The following is a 20,637-nucleotide window of genomic DNA, read 5'->3' as shown; positions in this document are numbered from 1 at the left end:
CTATTGATTGTTTGTTTGATTATTTGATGTCCTGTTTTGTTCTTAAACTGTCAGAAAATCATTAAAAAAAAATTATCAAACTGTCGAAACAAAATATACTGAATTTACAGTGATAAAACAAAAATACTTATTTCAGCACCACAAACCCGGTTGGTCATATTTGTGTCTTATTACATCATGTGCTGTTTATATCGGCTTTTACCTACAAGTGGAGAAGCAACATATTGTGGCAAGTCCTTGTGTGTTTCTCTATGTTTGTGTGTGTGTGTGTGTGTGTGTGTGTGTGTGTGTGTGTGTGTGTGTGTGTGTGTGTGTGTGTGTGTGTGTGTGTGTGTGTGTGTGTGTGTGTGTGTGTGTGTGCCCTGACTACTGAGCCACAGCTGGCAGCCCTCATTACTGGCTGTACACAGAGGGGGAAACTTAAGTGCTCCACTGAAACACACACATAAAAAAACACATGCTGGAGGCTAAAGGGGGGGGTGGGGCTGTGTGTGTGTGTGTGTGTGTGTGTGTGTGTGTGTGTGTGTGTGTGTGTGTGTGTGTGTGTGTGTGTGTGTGTGTTGGGCTAAGGGGGAGGGTGGGGGGGGGGGATAATAATCACTGGAGTAATTGGGGTAAGTGAACCCAGATTAATAATTATATTAGTTGGATATGGAATCTAACAGAGACATTCCTTCACATCAATCTGTAGTGCAAAGAGATAAACACAGTCCTTCAATAACATCTTTCTGGAGTGTCAGTCTTTACTGTATACTGCAAATCTGACCAATAATAGTGTCGAGAAAATGATGGTTTGAGGATAAAACCAGCGTGATGATTGGAGCAAGTAGTTTTTTCTTCACTATTATATTTGCTGGAAAAAAGCGTAGTGTTCAGAGGTCTGAAAGCAGGTCTGTATTGGAGAAGCTGCGCTCGTGTCCTCGGTACTACGGTCGGCGAGTTTTTAATAAGCTGAAAATGTACATCATAATCACACCTTTAATACAAAGAGCAGGTTTTGAACAGAGGTGCAGGGGCAGACTTTAAAAGAGGAGGGCACATTTGGGCAATTATAGTAAATACATATGTAAAAATCAAATTCAAAGCCCTGCAAATTATTTATGTAATAAATGAAAGCCAAAAAACTATACACAGTTTGATGTGAAACAATATGAATACATAACTTGTAAATATTCTATGCATCATTTTGCATCTCTTTGTAGTCGATTCCCACCACTTTGTGATGACTGGTCATTTTGCATGTTGTGGTTTGTTTGCATCCTTTAACCTCTATGCTCTTTAAATCGGATTATTTTAACAATGAATATGAACTTGAGTTTGAATATAATAAAGACACAGTATTCATTTTACAGATCCATAATATTATCAAAGTATTTTTGGTGGTATGCCAAAAGCTCTTCAAGATTCTCTCTCTGCAAAATTCTGGATTTCTGACTTCAGACTTTCTATAACTTGGACAGTCCCGTCGGTTTAAAAAAGATGAATAGATTTAATTCTCCCTTCTATTATACCATCCATTTTAGTGGCAAGGCAGTCAACTCAGATTTATTTATATAACAGATTTAAATTAAAAACAGAATTAAAACAATCAGATTTAAAATATAAAGACAAAATGTAAATTGTTAAAAATAAAAGAAATTGAATAAGACACAAAGTTGTAAAAGCAATTAAAAAAAAAAGGGACTTTTGGAGTAATGCAGATGCCCATTGACCTTTTATTTGTTTTTTGATTTTGTATTTTTGGACGATGTAATGTGTATGAAGAGGGTAATTCAATGTAATTAGTACAATTTGAGACTTGGTATGTAGTGTTCTGTATGGTTATATTTTGACATTTGTAAAAAATATTATATATTTTTTTTATATTTTCATAAATATATTGTTCAGTTAACACCCTTGATGGCAGTCTACAGCCGGTTAAAATACACCTTTAACTTGAAACCTGCAACTTTGCCTTCTTCACTGGAAACTGATTTTTTTTTTTCCTCACACATTTGACTGTAAATTATGTTATTTACAACGTCCCAAACGGTTCTGTTGATAACCCTCTCAGTTAAGTACTGTCGGGAGCTCCAAAGCACGCACAAAATCCTCCAGAGTGCAATAGCTTTTATGTAGAAGGTAGAAATACTCAAGAGGAATTCTTCATGTCAGCACACACACACACACACACACACACACACACACACACACACACACACACACACGGAAAGGGAAAAATAGACAACCAGAAAGGTCGTTTATCGCTCCCTGGTAACCAGTTGGCATGGTAACCAATAAAGCACAGATGTGCTTTATGGTATTATCATTATGGGAGAAATCAGTCTGCGAAGATGAAAGTGCCCAATTGTAATGTATAATATTTAATGTACTTCATGCACAGCCTGTGTGGTTGATCAAATTCTCTGACAGAGATGTATTTCCAAATGTTCTTTTGATAATTTTCTCAACACTGTTTCATGTGTAATTTATGATTTATATTTATCATACAGTTCAGTCATTTTTTTCAACTCTGCGTAGGAAACCCAAATTTGAAATGAATCATAGGGAAGGGAGAACCGCAGCGTGGGAGCTCAGGGCTGAAGGATGACTTCAAGATGACACGACGATGAAGACTGCATAATAGTGTGCGGAAGAAAAGCCTCTTAACACCGTAATACAGTAATACCCACACATCTGCATGCACATGCATAAATGCATTTTCACTTCCAGGAACTTCTCTGTAAAGAACTAAAGTAACATTCAAACGCTCTGACTCTATCAGTGCCTCTCTCCATTGTACTAAACCACTCATAGACAGTATACATGTGTCAGCACAGGACATTTCTGAAGACTGTATTCTATAAAGGATCCATAAGCCTGCTCCAAATCAACAGCTCCTCCAGATGCTGGAAACTTTTTTTTTTCTCCAAGTGAGGAAATAAAATGTTTACAGTTCTCTTGATTTGACTGAAACATATTCACATTTTGAAGTGCTTAAAGATCCAATCATCGCAAAAGAATTATGCGATAGAGCAAAAAAAGGACAAATGCAACAGTCAAAGTGGTCAGATCAAACTTTAAGGCAGGGGTCTCCACTGGTTAAGTAGCTGTGTGGAGTAACAATGTTGTTCACATAAAAAAATGTATTCAGTTGGTTTGGTGTAGTTCAGCTGTCAATAAATGTTACGGAGTCCAAGAGCAACATGACTAGCTCTCAAACACGTTACCATTTTCATTTAAAAGTTACATTTTTTTGCCAAAAGCCAAACACCATTTCTTAAGCTTCCAGAAACATGTAGTCACAATTGTGACCGATGGGATCGTTAATGAAGGTACAACATAGAAGACATTTTCAGCAGCTGGTAACAAACAGAATTATACCTCAACAACAAATTCATGAATTTGATTTTCCTGTTCATTTCAAGATATACCAAAAGTTTTCTCTGTCCTTCGTGGTGAATGATTTTCCAAGCTAGCCTCTCTTCGTGTTTCTTCAACATTGCAATTCAGTATTTTTCCTAATGAAGCAGTCTGTGTCCACACCAGACTCTCGCAGTCATGCAGTGCTCCCTTGCAACACCCAGAACCACCACCTGCCACCTTTATACTCCACCCAAATACTGAGAAAGAATCAAGCAGAGGCCCATCAAAGCCTGGAATATGGAGCTTTTATTGGAGCTTTACCTACGTCTTTGTTCATCTGTTTACAATTATAAAACAAGGATTACCCTTCTGTTTTAGTTCTTGGAAATAAAAACACCATATGATATACTACTTGAGTGGATGCAGCTGGATTCGTGGATGTTTGATGATCTGCTCTGAGTTTTACAATTTGCACATTGTCGTCTAAACAACGTTGAGTCAAAGCAGTGATTAAAAAGATGCTAGTGTTCTGTGTGTGACCGAAGCATAAGCTGTCTATTCAGAATCAGCAGCTAACCTGAAGGAACCAAATGAAACATGAATCAACCTCCGCGCTGTTTTTTTTTTTTTTTTTATCACAATCAATAACTCACTTGGTTCTGCTAAGTACACGTGTGTGTGTGTGTGTGTGTGTGTGTGTGTGTGTGTGTGTGTGTGTGTGTGTGTGTGTGTGTGTGTGTGTGTGTGTGTGTGTGTGTGTGTGTGTTTGTTTGTTTGTTCATGCTTCTGTCTATGTGTGTGCACATTTGCCCATGAGGAGCTGATCTGATGACTGTGTAGACAGACAGCCGGGCAGGGAGCAGGCTGAAGAAGAAGCTCGGAGTTTTAATATCCCTTTATCATCAGCACAATATATCCATGTGGGCGCCAGACACTGGCACAGGAAATATGGAGGGTGATGCTATCGTCTGTCACTTGCTCACACACACACACACACACACACACACACACACACACACAGAAACACAGACACATGCCAGTTTCCTCTGTATAGTAACAACACACAGGTACGACCATTGAAGTATGTACTAACAGGAGTTGAACACACAAAACACAACCAATACTAAAAAAAAAGTCTAATTCTAACAAACGCACATATTTTCTACATACAGGTATACATTCACAGACACACAATGGTGGCCCATTTCCTGTGTAGTTCGACAAATACACAACATACCCAGATCATGTGATTCAACCTCTATCTCTGGAATATAAATAGAACCTGAACTACTTTAACATTGAAGAAATAATGGCAGAGTCAGATACAGAGACAAGAGTGATTCATGCTGCCCATCAAAGTACAGAGGTCGGTTATTTTTTGTTGTTCATGCAAACAACATCATTCAAAAATGTGACTGACTGATATTCATGTTGCCTTCCAATAAGCCGCCATTATGTTGGATGTGAATTACACTTCCCTCCACACAGGAGGGACGACCTTTCATAAACATGAATGGAGGTGTGAAGTGGAACTGATGACGTTTTCTACAGGAAATAAGTGAGGGGAAAATCTACTTGAACTCCTATGTCACAAGTTAATGCACTACAAATTAGTATTTTTTTTTTAAAGTACTAATGTACCAAATGGCTACATGCAATGTTACATAGGCTGCATACAGTGACAAACCTTCACAGAAGTACTACGTATACAGTATCTGCAGCTCAATTCAAGTCAGATTTCTCTCTGTAGCACATTCAAACAGAACAGAGGTTGACCAAAGTGCTGCACATAATAAAACAGAATTTAGACAATCAGAGGCTTGAACATAAAGTGTATTACTTAATTGTGTTTCAGTACACTGATGTCAGTGTGAAATATCCTGCCTCCATTACATATCTTTGTCACAAGTGTCAAGTGTTTTATAACATTTGAAGAAAGAGGGGGGAAAAAGTATTTATATATACTGTTTATGCTGCACATATATAAAGAACTTCAACTTATAGATATCATTCCACAAAAATCTGTTTTGGTATTGGTCAGGTTCACCTACTTATTCTTTTAAAGAAAGATGCATATTCATACCCCTAAATGTTGCATTATTCTTTTAAGAAACAGACAGATGAGGACTCAAAAACATGAAATGAAAAAAATACAGAGGTGGGCTGAGGCAGAGGGATGTAGCTGAGAAAAAGAGAGGAAAGTGGAGAAACACAGCTTTCTCGTGAGGCTGAGTGATGTAGTTTAATTACTGTGACTGTGCCCAGCTGGGGGCCCGGGGCTGTGAATGAGTTTTTCACACATCCTGGTAAGAGGAGACAGGGCCTCTCAGAGGACAGACAGGAGAACATGACTGAATAACTGCTGCCTGTCTGTGTGAACGTTACCAGCTGGTCACGGGCTGTCTGTCTGTCTGTCTGTCTGTCTGTCTGTCTGTCTGTCTGTCTGTCTGTCTGTCTGTCTTTCTTTCTGTCCGCCTGTCTGTTTGTCTGTCACTCTACTACCACGATTACTTCTACTACTTCTACTACTATTACTACTACTACCACTACTACCACGACTACTACTACTACCACTCCTGTTAACTACTAGTACTACTACTACTACTACTACTAGCACTACTTCTTGCAGGTGTGATATCAATGTATGGCATTAAAACATTTCATTACTTGACATTTCCATACAAAACACAACAGAAACTCTTGTTTTCCCTCATCATTGAGGAAAAAACGTACTGGTAAAAGGGTTATCTATATGAAACACCAATGTCAACGAGTGCGACATAAGATGTTTTACCATCGAAGAAAATAATAAGAATAAAATGAATTATGTATTTACATGTCAGAATATGTCAGGACCTCCTCATAAAGGTTAGGAAACACTGGTCTGGGGAATAAAGTACAATAATCAGCATATGAGCAGAGCTCACTTTGATCTGTGATGTTTGCTGCTGGATGTTTCCATCCTAAAGACAGTTTTGTGGTTGTATGTCTATACAAATATCTGTCTACGTCGATTGCATTACCATCCAATCAAAGATGGCAGATCTCATCGACTCGTCCATGTTCTTGAAAACCATGAGGATGGATCAAAAAGTTCAGAGATTGCTTCTGTCGTGTGCAAATAGAGCACAAAACCATGACGTTTATGAAGCAGAGAGAAGCTATAACCTTTGTGATTAAGTATTCCAAATTACGGAAGAAGGTGCACCAGATCAGGAGCACAACTAGGTGGGTTTTGTTTGTCACCCAGGGTTAGACTGTCAACACCGAGTTTAACTGTGATGCTCTGAGACCTCTGATGGAAAATATTCAGTAAAAAATTATATGAACTGTGGTGCGATGGCACTAACTCTTGGCGTGATTAAAACGTGAAAATGTTCTCACCTACAACACAATCGTTCCTCCCCACTGCCCTGACTTGGCACCCTGACACTTCATGCATGTCAGGGTGCTACTCTGCGTTTGCGTGCAACAGGAGCAGTCACAGGACTTTCTGATCGCCCCTTATACTGACCACGCTGCCCTGGATGTTGTTGGGGACATCCATGCTAACCAGAGAATAATTTCTAATGGTTTCTGTAAAGTTCAGTGAAATAGCTAACAGACATTTCCACTCACTAATTTCCATGAAAAATCATTTTAATGATTTTGTTACACAATCTATACCACTGTATCTATCCCTTGTCAGTTTCACACAGGAGAGAACCCCAAAAAAAAAAAATCTATTTTCCATGGCCTCTGCTATTTCTGTAAATGTCAGCAAACATGGCATAACTCTCAAATGTTCCATTTGAATGCAGCATATCTCAAAGAATTGTTGAAATTGTAAAGACCAGACAGATAAACAAAATACAGTGGGAAAAGAGAATGGGAATCTAGACAGGGTCCAAAACTGACGAGGAAACAGAACACTAGGAAAACTAATGCTTGAGCTACAAGAGATGAAAAGCCAGGATGTGGCAGCCTTACAGCGGCAGACAGAGAGTTGATGTTCTGAGTGTGTTAATTGCAGAGTGGCTGTAGGTGAGCAGATTAGGGACCTTGTAGGTATGGTGGGCGTGGCAGGCAGGAGACTGAGCATTACGAGGTAGATTGGAGACATCTGGTGGGTTGAGGGAATGATACAATTAACCCCAACTGAATAACTGAAAGGCAGAGAAGATGGAACACCGAAGCCGTGACATCCTTTTAATATCTCTGGTTTGTTTTGGGCTTGCCTGTGTCAGTCTCCCAGTATACCTGTGTTATTTTCTATAGGCTTGGATGTCTGAGCTAAAATTGTTTCCTATAAAATGATATCTCTGGTATATCTGTTTTATTTCACTACACTCGTACATAAATATGAAGGCACACACACACACACACACACAACACATGATATTGAAAATAAACCCCATCATTAGACGCAGACTATTTCTTGCCAATTAGACCTCATTTCTACTATCTCATCTAATAGGAAATGAGCCAACCAATCATGAAACAGCCTTCAGTGTGCTGCATCCTGTTTGTGAACGAAAATGGCACGTGTGTGTGTGTGTGTGTGTGTGTGTGTGTGTGTGCGTGCGTGCGTGCGTGCGTGCGTGCGTGCGTGCGTGCGTGTGAATGGTGGTGGGCCGTATCGCCATGACGTTATAGGATGTGAGTGGACAGCTGTGACAGTCAGGAGAGCAAGCATTTCCTACCACAATGCACATGAGGACAGAAGGGGGTACTCATGAACTCATCCTGGCTGCCAGAGTCACTCGCCATCAAACATGGTCGCTGTGGTTCTAGATTAACACTGCATGCAAGCGCAAACATGCACACACACGCAGACACATGCAGGTTTCCTCCTTATTACACTCATGAATGAGTCAAAGCCAAGAGACTAACAAAACAAACCAGCTAAAATCATCAAGGGTGAGGTACAACTCCTGACCACAGTAGGAGCTCATGTCAAACAACCTCTCTTCTTCTTCATTGATTGAAAATTCATTTATTTTTAAATCAAAGCTGAAAACATTTTCATTTCAGCAGGATTTCTGCTCAATCTAAAACCCTGTAAACTCTACTGCAATTTTACTGCACAAATATTTTGTATTCATCCATTATGTTTATAATCTTTATTCTTTTGCATCTTTTAAAATGGTAAAATTGTCCTTAAATTTTTCTTGGATTCTGTCATTTGTAAAACACTTTGAGTGACTGTGGTGTATAAAAGGTGCTACATAAACTTGCCTTGCATTACATCCGTTGTAATTGAAAACATTTTTAGAAGACTGGTTAATGTGAAGGGTTTTTTTGGAGGTAAAATTGTGGGAATTGGCAAAAATTGCAAGTCAAGGAAAAAAGTTCTGTATAAATATTTGAATGCTTTTCCACCACTGTTCTTATATCATGTGATTTGTTTTCATCAGCTGTATTTGTACAGGTGGTGTGTGATGCTGTAGTTGATGAGAAGATACTGATTGTTTGATAAACTGGTAATATGTTAGCTAACAACGTATACCATGTAAATGTTATATCATAATCAGAAAATTCTCAAGTTTTGTCCATAAACATATTATGTGAGGTCACAGTGACCTTTAGTCATTAAAATCTAATCAGATCATCCTTGAGTACAAGTAGATGTGTGACAAATTCCCTCAAGGCGTTCCTGAGATATTACATTCACAAAAATGGGATGATCCCCAAAACATAATGCCTCAGGTCACGGCTGTCACCAGCGTGGAGGCATAAATATTACTTGCTAATGTCAACATCAAGGCAAAGTTATTGTTTTTGTATTCGTTAAACCTTAGGTAGCCAACCATGTCAACACATCACCAGGTAAAATTAACAAAAAATGATATTGTGTGCCCCTTCACCTGTGATAAATGTAAACTATTTCACAGACAGAGAGAGCAATGACAGATATGCATCTATACACAGGCTGTGACCAAAAGTGAATGGAAACTCCACCAGGGAAAACAGACAGATAGGCACTCGCCATTTAACTTCCCTCACATCCCGTTTATTTCCTCTCCACCTATATCTGAGTGTTAATTACCCCAAAGCAGCCTAGGTTGTCAACATAAAACAGGTTGTTCCTCAGAGCCACGGCCATATTACTTAAAGGGAATTCATAACTGAAACCAATGCTTTTTTTTGACATACTGCAGGAGCCTGAAGTGAGTAATGGCAGAAACAGGGAGAGAAACTCGACTGAGAGGGAGAGAGGGGAAGAGAGAGAGGTTGTGCACAGAGAGATGTGAGGGTAGGGTTTGATGGTCCATTTGGCTCAGTTATATGTCCCTCCGGTTAGCCCATTTTAAAAATTTGTCAACGTCCCTTAGAGAGCGTGTGCACGCCACTGGAAAGCCATCTAACCAAGCGTCACCTGATGATTAATGACCACAGAAAACAACAGAACGTCTTCCATAGCCTCAATATTTCTGCACATATATAATATAAACATATAATAGAACTTGACAAGCATAAACTGGTTTTCAGAAAGATTTCCAGAGACCTGACCCAAAAGGGAACCTCAGAAAGTCCACAGATGATTAGATCCAATCCAAGACGAAGCAGTCAAACAGACCGAAATAGAGAGAAAACACCAACACTGGCAGCAGTTTGATTCACCATCAGGTAATGAGCAGCTGTGGTACAAAAAGAGCTGCGGTACAGGCCTCGTTTCTCTGCACTCACAGTTCATGAGTGAAAAAGAAACCACTAAAATGATTCTCCTCGGATGATAGAGAGTCCACTTAGGTATTACAAATACTGGCACACAGAACTGAGACGTGCTGGGGTCCCATCCAGCCTGATCAGACTGAATAGAGTTTGGACCAGACACAACTCGGGTCCACAAAACAAGTAGACTCGTGAAGACTTAATTTAAGGGCTGTCTAAAAGTAAGAGTTCTAATCAGAATTGGGAAGGATGTCATTTGTAAAAGCATTCAAGGACTGAGTTTTCCTAAAATCGTCCATATTTTTGCAAATGCACATCATTCATTTAGGAGAAAACCAAAGCTGTAATAGCCTGGTATTTCCAAACCCACATTCATTTCTTGAATATATGGGTCTGGTTACACTCCAGTGGGGATTGTTTCCAGACCTCAGGTTAAATATGAAACTGTTGGAGCAGCCTTTAACCAATCGGGTTTGACTAACAGACCATATATTGTACGCTGAAACAACAGAGATCCTCCACATATGTGAGCAGAGTGCAAGCTATGTTAGTAAATTACCATTTTTTTTTCTTTTTTTTTATAAATTCCAGGCATATTTCTTGCTCCGGCTCGCATTCCTCAATATTTGCTAGTGTTTATTATTATTGGAACTACATTTAGAAACAAAAGCTTGGATTCAACACCATCACAATTAACCACTCGCTGATTGGTCCGCCCTTCAGAGTGGCTGAGAAAACCTTCATATAAGCAGGCATTTCCAGACTACAATCACAGTGAAAACTGAGGTGATGATCAAAAGGCTGACTCAGGCTACTGTTGTAATGAAACTGTTCCAGATGGTTTCCACTTCTGGGCTACAGTTTCCTTTTCTCTTTTCACAATGTCAGTGGAGCACAAAGTAATTCACACAGGAAACCCGATCAAATTAAAGGTACCCCATGATGTTTATAACCACTAATTGCTCTATCAACCAATGTTCTTTTGAGTGTGTCCCCAGTGTTTGCACACAACTCCACTGATTGATGCTTTTGGTAATGCAGCAAGAAACGCAATCATGAACCAAAGAAGAAGAATGCCAGTAAACATGCAAGTTTTCTTTAAGGAAAAACAGCTTTTATAATTATTTTACAAGGAGGAAAATGAGTTTAACCTATTTCCTTTACGTCAACGATACATACTACACAATGTGTTGACATTGTGTTTTGGGCTGTTGAGTGAAAGCAAAAATAAGTTGTGAATAGAAAAATGGCACATTTTATCACCATCCTTTACATTAATAGAGCAAAAAGTTAATTATTTACACATGTAGTTATAAAGCAACATTAGCAAGTCCAATATTAACTATACTGTCCTAGCTTTGCGTCGACCAGCTCCTGAGGGAAATATATTTAGCTGTTAAATGGTCCGTAACGTTCACCTGCTATAATCACTACCTGTGTTTGTTAAAAGCAATGCCATAAGAGTGGTGAGAGTGAACCAAAACATTAAAGTCACAGGCCAGACAGTTAAACAATGAAATGAAACTGACTATGAAGTTCCGGATTTAGGTTATAACTCTGTAGGTTCATCAATATGAGCAGCCCCTTTCACATTTTCATTTCATACATTGTTCGCTAAATGCTGTGGATGGACAGTATTGTCCTGCAAAGCATTGCATGAGAAGAAGTGGCTGCTCGCAGCTGCAAAAATACAAAAACTCTCAGATCACAGAAAACAGAAAGCAAAATGTTAAATAAATCTTGAAATCGTTTAATTGCATTTCACACGTGTTTCGTCACAGTTCAGCATCTGTCATCCAGTCTTGTACCATATCTCATATTAAGTATGGAATTGGGCCACAACAGTTGTCCTGCTTTACTTTGGTGTCTACTTAAGAGGATCAGACAGTGCTTGGAAAACTCAAAAATACCATCCAGGTGTTCCAATGAAAGCACTGCACATCTGATCTGAACCCATCATCACATATGGATCCAAACAGGAAGCATATGCACAACACACAGACAGCTAGGGGCTCGGAGAGTTGTCAAATATGTCAAAACTGTACTGACAGGAGGGAATATGTTACACTGCTGTTGAATATGCCGTTCAACTACAAGCAAGACACTCAATCTGCAGTATATTTATTTAGAAAGTCAGCTACAAACCTGGTAATCTGTGTTTTGATGTGCACATTTCCAAGACTATTACTATTATTAGCCGTAGTACTAGGAGTGCAACAGGAGTACAGAGTGTAAACATGGTAATCTATGCACCAAGTAAAACAGAAGTCAATATTTGCCCTGTAAGAGTTAGAGTTGTTAGAGGACACTTTCCCACAAGGAGTCATCCTGACAAGATGTGCACTGATTTGTGTTTGAGAATGCAATCAGCCCGAGCAGTCTGAGCTGAATCTTTTTGGGAAAGCTACATGGACATGACATTGTGGCATGCATTCATAGCATGAGTCCACAGTCATTGTGTAGATCTTGACTTAAAGTAGATCACAGGGATTATAGCCTGGGGGAGGGTGGTGATACTGGACTTCCATAAACAATGTTTCCTGTCTGTTTCCTCTTCTGTTTGTGCTGTATATAAGTACAATATGTTTTTTACAAAGTAAAAATAGACTCATCTTTATGGTCTTTTTTCAAAAACCTAATAAAAAAAGAGAGAAGAGCAGAGAGAAACACATCAAAACATTAATAAAAAGTAAGATTAATATAAAGATAGACAGTAAAGATATTGCTTGAAATAGTTGACAGAATTTGATTATCGCAGTTGGAAGGAGGCCAGTAAGGAAAGATCTATAATGCAAGTAAATGCTGCCTCATAAAACTTTGCCTTGGTTGGAAGATTATTTTGTTTGTTATGGTCTGGCAGCATCGTGCCAAGTATCATATATCAGGATAAATATCATATATTTTATCTACGGTTGCACCGTCCTCTCTAACAGAAGAATTTCACAGGTCTCAAGGTGACATGTATGTTTAACTGCACAGTTTCTAACTGCAGACTGAGATTTAAGGTAAGAGATGAGCCAAAACCTGATGACACCAAATCTTATTTCTTTCAGTTAATGCTTTAATCCAACTGTTATGTGAAACATAAACACCAGTCCAATCCAACCTGATCCAATGGAAAGCCAATACATTTAGTTGTCGTTCTTAAACGCATACAAACACATACACATTATTAACTTTGAATGTGTATATTGTCACAACACAGAATATACTGTATATTAGTATGATTGCAACATTCACCCTATAATAGAATGAATACATTATATTTGTAAAAGGCTCCATAATTAGTGATAGATTTATAGTCCTAAAGCGATCTGACTGAGGACTCTGCTGTGATGGAGATGATGCTCCAGATTCTAATTCTTTGTTTCTAATGTTTGTTTTCTGATTGCCATATTGATTGTCACCAATTTGCTCTCATTTTTCTCAGCGTAATTTGTTTCTCCACTTAATTTGTTTTTCATCCCTTGCTTGTTACAGAGGCGGTCTCGGGGGGCTGTTTCATCATTACAGTAATCATCATCTGTTCCGCGAGAGATATCACTGACCAAGATGCTTCAACTCCACTGCAGCAACCTCCTCAAAATGTTCACAGTATAAACGCTGGTTCTGTTTTAAACACCTCTTCCCACTTTAACCACCTGCGTGTGAACCCACGAACTCTTTATTTTTATGTGCTAGTCACAGATTTTTGTGACGCTGGAGGTGAAAAGAGAGTCTGGGCCTGTTGATATGCCAACAGCGAGGCTGTCATTCACAGAAGTCTAATCAGTGGGGAGAGCCGTGTTTCCAGGAAGAAAAACTCCCTCGTGCTGCCACCACTTTCTGAATTTAGATCCCTGTCAGAGTCTTATTCTTCAGAAACATACACTCGATGATAGCATCAGTGCTGCAGTTGGTACATCACAGCATAATGTTAGCTCTATAAAACTAATCAGGTTTTCTTCAAAGATATATCCTGAATAGCTTTGTTCATTAGTCATGCAGCTGGCAAAGTGAGCAGTAATTTTGCCACAAATTAAGCATGACAATATTAGTCAGAAGAACAATTAGGCCATATTAATGATTTTGGCACAAAAGCTGGGTGCAAATGTATTCAGGAATAAATAACAGTTGTGACTTTTCTTTTCAAATGAGTGCACGTATTCATGGAAAGATGTTAATTGTTTGTAATGGGAGAGGATGGTATTAAAATGTTGAAATAATGAGTCCAGAGAGAAGTAAGCAGGTTCAGAAAAGAAAGCAGCAATGTGAGAACATTTGCTCAAAAGAAAGAAGTGACTTCTGTGCTGAGATATTATACCTAATATACATACATTTGCGTGTTTGTGGAGTGAAGTTGTGTTGTGTTGTGTTCCAGATATCTGCCTCTTCAGCACATGTAAACTTTTTTACTGAAATAAGACAAATCAAATTTAAAAAAAAAAAAACGGAGGCTCAGATGTTGAAGACATCGGAATATAAATGCAGAGGATATAGGACATTACTTTTGTTTTCAGTAAACAAAACGGCAGCTTTTTCCAACAAAGAAATGTGATCCTAAATAAATAAATCCATTCTGCACAATACTCCGGCTCACTCTTTTATCATAAGATGTGGTAATGTCGAATGAACACAGATTTGGTTGTGTTTGAATGTGTGAAGTCAGCTAAACCTAAGCTAAGGTTTACAAAACAACAACATGGCAAGCACAAGAGAGGCAACACAGAACATGCTCATCAGAATGGTACTCATACATGACATAATTATGCATGTCCATTGTTTCAATAAATCTGCATTCCTCAGATCAAAGTTTTTCACAGGTCTCCAATGCCTAAACTCTGATGAGTAAACTGAGGTTTTATTTCTGAATGAAATGCATAAATGTATCAATCATTGTCAACAAAATATGTAACTTTTCACAAAACTATCCATGTCATTTGTAAAAAAAACAACCTAAGTTTGTTTCTTTACTAATTTAATTATTCTTTTAAAAAGCATTAGTGCAACACTGCAGCACCGTAAAAGTATGTTAGACTCTTTCCCGAACCGTGAAAGGATAGGCCATTAATAATATCTTTATTCATATGTTTAATATGACGCTGGAGCCCAGAGATAGTCAAGTTTAGGTTAGTATGATGAGTCAAAACAAGGAGAAAACAGCTCTGGAGAGGAAAACAGCTCTGAGCTGAGATCAAACATTTACACTCGTCATGGGAAAACAGACACCTTTGACCAGTTGAAAAGTCACTGCACCGAGCCAAGAAACAGACCTCCTTTATGTTTACACTTTTACGTCTCATTATTTTCTCATCTTGGGTTATGTATCAACTGAATGAGAGCATTTTTTTTCACACCTGAAAAGTCCAAACCAAGGTTCATGTTTTTCTTCCACTGTTAACATGTGATCCGGTTCATTTTGGTTTCACACTGTGGTTTTGTTAGCGAACTTTAGAACGAACGACATATTTACATCCCTGTGCTTTACATGGATTGGTTTGTAGACCTAAGACATTACATATAGTTTGTGAGTTTTTGAGGTGCTGGTAGACTGATTTTGTTACCACTGAACAGAATCAGGCTCGCCGTTTCTTCCTGTTTGCAGGCTTTATGTTAACAGCCTGCTGGGTGTGGCTTCATATTAAAGCACAGATATAGCGCTGCTACTGATCTTCTCATCTATCTACGGGAAAGAAAGTGAATAAATTTATTTCCCAATATTCAGAAATATTTTATTAATTGAGTAGTTTCAGCTGCATAAATTCAACTAAGCCTCCACCGTAACATAACTTCAACATCTCAAATATGAAAATCCTAAAGTAATGGCCTTAAGAAAACAACCGTTATTGTGCATTAACTCTGTGTGCTGCCAGGGCTCGAGGCATATTGTAAAAATACTGCACAATTTCTCAAAATTGTAGATGTCGCTTTCTTTATATGCAGACCATCCTTTCATTTACAAGACTTTTTTTTAAGTATTTGTCCTTCAACACTTACATCCTCAGTTCAGGTTCTGCACAGCTGACATTATTTTAACCTTTACCTTAACCATATTTGTGTTGCTACATACACATCTTGATGGAGTATCCAATTAAATAACCTTGAAAGAAGAAAACATAAACTCTGTGTGACACACTGATTAATGCAGGTTTTCATACACGTTGACCTGAACATATTTTCACAATACAGTTCAGGTTGTTCGTTTGGGAAGGAAACCCTTCAAGTATAGTTTCCTCAATATGCAATGATCGATGAAATGATGGATGGGCATGTCACTGCCGTAATCACATTTTCATTGGCATTAAATGAGCAGCAGGAGGGGCCTGTACATTTCCTGTCTGATAGGCCATGGTACACTCATCAGTGATGTGGATTTTTTTTTTTATAAGCTTGATATGTTTCCATTTACAGACAGAACAAAAGGAGCAACAGGTTATAAAATTATAACAAGTTTTTCTGATTCTGTAAAAGTCAGAAAAAAACCCAAAATGTCAGTAAGTTGTTTCATATCAACATAAAGTAGTATAACAGTTAAATTCAAGTGATATCTTGTTTAGAGGGATGTATTTGATTTTTTTTTTTAAAGCCACGTTTCTGCAGACAGAATACTGCAGTAATCATTTGCACCACCATATTTTTCACTTTTCTTGTGTTTTATTTGCAGTCTTGATATGCATAAAAAAAATATTTTCTCTTCTCTTGAGCTTCTCTCAAGATCTACCAAGAACATGTTGTTTTGTGTCTGTGCCTTTATGGCACATTCATATCAACGACGCTTTCTTCTGATTGGTGGACTCTATTCTGAGTGACGCATGCCCAGTCCAACCACATGTTTTCTCTGCTCTGTGTTTTCTTCCAGATAAAGGGATGCACAATGGGCCATGCTGAGGGCGGACATATAACATAGGCGCAACTATGTGACATCATAACCATTACAGGCCGTGTGCTTTCTCCCTGGATTGAGCGTTTTGACACTTTCACAGGGTTCCTAGACCTGCTTTATAATATAGAAAGAAACAGAAAACTAAACTTATACAATATGGGACTGGAAAAACCTTCAGTTTAAGGTCAGTTTTCATATGGGATCTCATCTTTGAACATAAGCAGCCTGGAGGTTTCCTGGTAATCAGACGTTGGATGGACTCAGTCTCAATGGGATCTGACTGAGAAAAGAGAATTAAGAGAAGTGAAGCTAAATGAAATGTGCTGAGCTGCAGGCGCCCGGGGTTTTTATGGGTGACAGAGAATCTAATCTGTGCTAATCAATTTACTCTCTGTTGACAAGTTCAATTTCTAAACAAGCATAATGATTGGTGCATTGTGGCAAAGCATAGCAGATATAAACGTAATAACAGACAAATAATAATCATAATAATAATGCTTATTAGTTCCATAGTTTGTAAGACTATTGAATATATTGTATGTTTAACAAAACTAGATTTACAGAAACATTGCTGTATATCAAGACTTCAAAAACATGTACACCCTCCTTAAGAGGCTGAAAAGCTCCATGAGACATTTTCACTGGTCAGCACAGGAAAAGTGTTACCAACAACACGGAGTTAAAACACCATCTCAAAAAATGTAGTTCAATGAGGACAAATTAAAGTCCAGTCTGCTCTTGCATACAACTTTCACTTACTCCAGTTTACTGGCATTAACTCAACCAGTCAGCTCTATTTATGTCTGTGTTACCAGCTGATCTGTTAACTACATCACACACTAACAGTAACATCACTGGGAACAAACAGTGAGTCGTCCTTTGGTATAGTAAAGGAGGAGAACACATGGAGTCAACTACACACATCCTGTCCCTCTTCTACCTATCTCTAATCTGTTATCATGCTCCGGACTCCTGATTCCATGCCTGACTCCCTTCAGGGTGTTTATTTCACAAACATTTGTTTTCCAGATGAAAGAGACCACATTTATTTCTGTTTCATGCAGAAAATAATTTTAAAACAGCGATATCTAATGTGAGATGTCATCATCAAAACATGCATTTGTACAGCGTTTATGCTCAGCACGCCTAAAGCGTCGCAGCACATGTGCATCCCCTTTGTGCTTGAAATGAACCTCTCTCACAAAGAAGAGTGAGATTGAAAATCACTGATTTATTGACTTCATGAAAGGCTGGCTCACTGTTGTAGGTCTGCTTCACATAACCCATTAACATGTCACATGCGGATGGTAGTAGACAATTATTTTCTCAATCCACTGGTGGATATAAGAGAGGTGACAATGAATTTTTTAAATTGGATTTTTCCTGACTGTCTTAATGAGAGCCATGTATCGATTACCTGTGACATTAGAGAACGACACTGTACTTGTACTGCATGTCCTCATTGAACCATGTGATGTCATTTTCAACCACAAGTACTTGTTCGGTGAAAACACATTGGTAAAATGGTGTAGAAACAAAGAATAGAATAAGTACTGATTTTAAACACAGCAAAATCATGTTGTTTTTTAGTCCTTTTCAAGTATAATCTAAGTTTTGTTTATGATACTATTTAGTCAAATGTTTTTCAGATTTTTTTGGTGGAACAAAAATGTGACATTTTCATAACTGTGCACTGAATGTAAAATGTCATTGTTTACACTGAAAATATTGTATAAATAATACCCAACTATGAGTTAGTAATAGCCTATGTCCTTTAAGTCATCATGCAAGCGGTATGGCAATGTGGCAATGTCCATCTGTTTGTCCACACTGAAATATCTCAATAATGAATATGTGTACTGCCGTCAAATAGCGTAACTACATTCATGATCCCCAGGTGATGAATCCACATGACTTTAGTGATCCCCTACTTTCATGTAGTGCCACCAGCAGGTCAAGATTTTCACTTATCCTGTCAAATATCATCACCCAGACTCCCACAGCTGGTAACGATTGCTGTACTACGCATTGCCTTACCCCCTTTAAATATCATGATATCACAACGGGGTCTAATCAGCCCTCACCCACCTCGACACTAGTGACTCCTATGTACGAAAGTTGTTCACAGACTTTAGTTCAGCATTCAACACCATCATCCCTCAGCAGTTAATATGGAAACTGGACCGGTTGGGCCTGAGCTCTTCTCTCTGTAATTGGATGCTGGACTTTCTCACTGAGAGACCACAAGCAGTACAGGTTGGTAACAATACATCAGGAACCATCACACTGAGCACAGGGGCTCCCCAAGGATGTGTGCCCAGCCCCCTGCTCTTCACCCTGCTAACTCCTGACTGTGCACCACTCTACAGTACCAGTCACATCGTAAAGTTTGCGGATGACATGAGGGTGGTGGGTTTCATCCGCAACAACGATGAGGCAAACTACAGGAATGAGGTGAACCGACCATGTGGTGCAGGGATAACAATCTCTCCCTCAACATGATAAAAACAAAGGACGTTGTTATGGACTTCAGGGGAACCCACCCAACAATCCCCTCTGACCATCAACGGTTCTGCTGTGGAGCGGGCGAGAAGCACCAAATTTCTGGGTGTGAACATCACCGAGGATCTCTCCCGGACAAACAGCACGGCATCACTGGCCAAGAAAGTCCAGCAGCGCCTTTACTTCCTCTGCAAATGAAAAAGAGAGCCGGAGCCTCAGCACCCATCATGTACCCCTTCTACCGAGGCTCTATGGAGAGCATGCTGACCAGCTGCATCACTGTGTGCTACGGGAGCTGCACCGCCTCCAACTGCAAGACTCTGCAGCGCGTAATGAAGGCAGCTGGTAGGATCATTGGTTCCGCACTTCCCTCCCTCCTGGACATCTACAACATCCGCTTTACCCGCAAAGCAGTCAGCATGGTGGGAGATTCAACCCATCCCTCACACAGCCTCCTCAGCCTCCCGCCTTCTGGGAGGAAGCCTCCACGCACGCTCCTCCAGACTGAGGAACAGCTTCGCCCATGAGGCTGTCAGGATGCTGAATTCTCTCCACCTTGCCCCATAAAGTCTGAACTTTTGCACTATGGACCTGTTTTTGCACTACATTGTACTTATTTAAAACTGCAGTTAAGTGTCACTGTGGTTGTTGTCTGTTTTATTGTTTTTTGTTGTTACATATTTACACTTTTCTTGCTTCGTTTTTTTTATTTTGCACAACATGGGACTGTGAGAAGCAATTTTCCGATCTATCTATATGTCTGTCTGTGTGTCATTGACATTTAAATTGAAGTTGAAGTTAATCCAATTAAAATTCTCAATATATAAAATATTCTTTCTGAGAATACGAGGCATTTCCTCCTCCCTTTTCTCAGACACAGAGCGAAATAAACGTCTGGATACAGCCAAAAGTTAATTAATGCTGAAAATGAACCTGTGTGGTCAGTTGTGCTCACCCATAAATCACCTTGTCTATACAAGGCCATTACTGAGAGCTATTAACTACGCAGTAATCAGCCTTCAACTCATTAGCTGCGAGAAGATAAATCAACACAGGCTGTTGTATAATGAAGCTCTTATCACAGGAACTGGAGCCAGTGATGGAGGCAGAGAAAGACGTAACACAGCTGAGACTGACACGTATAGGTACACCACTGTTTGAAAAGACTACTCTGCAATATCAGGGAAGACTCACTGAATGTTAAGTAGACCGGGCCTTTACAATATGAACGATACTGTACTGTACACTCAAAATAATAACCCTCTAAATATTGC

General features: G+C 39.0%; 1 protein-coding gene across 4 annotated transcripts in view; it reads right to left on the bottom strand.

Moving 5' to 3' along the window:
* Positions 1–20,637, bottom strand: part of cacna1bb (calcium channel, voltage-dependent, N type, alpha 1B subunit, b) — a 173,463-nt gene that overhangs the window by 117,926 nt on the left and 34,900 nt on the right. The gene's annotated exons all lie outside the window — the stretch shown is intronic.

Source organism: Embiotoca jacksoni, unplaced genomic scaffold (genome assembly GCF_022577435.1).
Source record: "Embiotoca jacksoni isolate LCO1_2020_lvr unplaced genomic scaffold, fEmbJac1.0.p SCAF_10, whole genome shotgun sequence".
Lineage (NCBI taxonomy): Eukaryota > Metazoa > Chordata > Actinopteri > Embiotocidae > Embiotoca > Embiotoca jacksoni.
Note: the sequence above shows the minus strand (reverse complement) of the source record. Positions and strands in the feature narration are given on the sequence as shown.